This window comes from Asparagus officinalis, chromosome 6 (assembly GCF_001876935.1).
Source record: "Asparagus officinalis chromosome 6, Aspof.V1, whole genome shotgun sequence".
NCBI classification, from domain to species: Eukaryota; Viridiplantae; Streptophyta; class Magnoliopsida; order Asparagales; family Asparagaceae; genus Asparagus; species Asparagus officinalis.
The window spans coordinates 76,034,583-76,036,432 of record NC_033799.1 but is presented as its reverse complement, the minus strand read 5'-3'; the positions used below and the strand labels follow the sequence as shown (position 1 = coordinate 76,036,432).

General features: G+C 34.2%; 1 long non-coding RNA gene across 1 annotated transcript in view; it reads left to right on the top strand.

Annotated features, from left to right (window-relative positions):
* The window catches only part of LOC109844898, a 13,902-nt gene extending 12,522 nt beyond the window's left edge, over window positions 1-1,380 (top strand). Inside the window, exon 4 of the long non-coding RNA XR_002248161.1 lies at window positions 1,366-1,380. This is a non-coding gene — a long non-coding RNA (uncharacterized LOC109844898). The remainder of the gene's footprint in view (window positions 1-1,365) is intronic.

Genomic DNA, 1,850 nt, shown 5'->3' with positions numbered 1-1,850 from the left:
TAAATATAGAGGAAAAGAAGAAGAAAAAATAATTAATGCTGAGGGTCGGGGATGGGGGAAGCAAGGGTTGAGCTCTTTTTCTTTCTATTTGATTTTTGAGTAAATTTCACTAAATTAATGTAAATTCTTAGAGGTTGTTTTACAAAATCATCATGAAATATTTTTATTAAAAAAATATCATGGCCTATTTTTATGGTAAAATCTGTGAATTAATATCAATGTAAAATTCGTGTTAGTTTTCAGACGCTATATGAAAAATTCATGGTTGGGTTTTAAACGGTTATAAAAGTTCATGATTTTGAAGTCTTGTAGGGGGGTGTTAGTTATTTTGAGCAATCTTCCACAAGAAGCGGAATAATTGTTCAAGTGGAACATTTTTTTGAAAGTGAAATATTTGGGTGGGAAGATTGCGAATAATTTTTTAAAGAGGGATATTTCGATAAAATGATATGAGACAATTTGTAGTTATGGAGAAGAATATAATTTATGTATTTTGATGATATAATTACTATTTATATATTTGTGCATTTTGATTATATACCCTAAAAAGCTCACATGCCAAGCATTAACATAATCTTTAGCCATCCTGTTAGGTCTCATGTTTATAATGCCCTTAGTGTAATTGCATATCCTTGCTCATATATCTTGTTGTATATCATAATTGCTAGGATATTATTAATAAGTTTTAATTTGGTATTAAATTGGATTAGATTAGCATATACTCTATTCACCCCCCTCTAGGGTAATTTCACATCGAGCAAGCAATGCCTCCTCACTTATGTGTCACTATAAAGACATTTCGGGATTATAATTGAAATTTCATCAGAAAATAGGTCAAAGCGGCTAATTGTTATCGGACATCCTTTAAAAAATGAGTTAAACTACCAAATTGACATTTAAAAAAGACCAATTTACTACATTAGTATTTAAAATATCTCTGATGACATTTTGGTATTTAAAGTGGGTTTAAGTTGGCACTTGGGTCCAAATTTTCGTCAGCGTTAACTTTTCCGGTGGGAAATTTTTTTTGCACCCCCTAACGTCATAAAATTATTGTATTTGTTACCCTTCTTCTCCTTCTTCTAGAAAATTTCTTCCCCTCCCTCAAATGCATCCCCTTCCTCAGCCACCGCTCCCCCCCCCCCCCCTCGGCTCCTCCAAACCTATCCCCTTCCAGAAAATTCCTTTTTTCTGATTAATGATTTTTACAGAAATTTACCAAATTTTCTTAATTGCATAGTTCAAGCATATCCAATTATGAATTCAATGAACTCCCAAGTTATTCAATGCAAAATCATTCCATTTTATGAATTATTCCTCTGCTCGTTATATAGATTTACTCACTCAGTCTATTATCTCAAACAGATCTTGCCATCTCCAGCAATAGGAACAATCCCTGCACAATCCTACAATTCAAAACAAAATCCAGCAAGTTATCATCAAGACATCAAAGAGGAACAAAGGGCTTATTCTGGTTTCTCTTTCCAAACCAACACCAAGTCTCAAAGCTTCATGCCATCTTCTGTAATTATCTCAACCCAACACTTACTTCTCGTTAATGAATTGTATTTAAAGTGGGGTTTTGCTTCACATGATGATGATGCACTTGAGTGGATGTTGATGGGTGAGTTTGAGTGTTGAGGGATTGAGAGGGGTTTGTGGGAGCCAAGGGGGGGGGGGAGAGGAAGGGGATGGGTTTGAGGGAGGGAGTGAGAAAAAATTTTCTAGAAGAAGAAGAAGAAGAATGTTATAAAATACAATGATTTTAAGACGATAGATGGTGCAAAGAAATTTTCCCGTTGGAAAAATTAACGCCAACAAAAAATTAGAGCCATGTGCCAACTTAAACC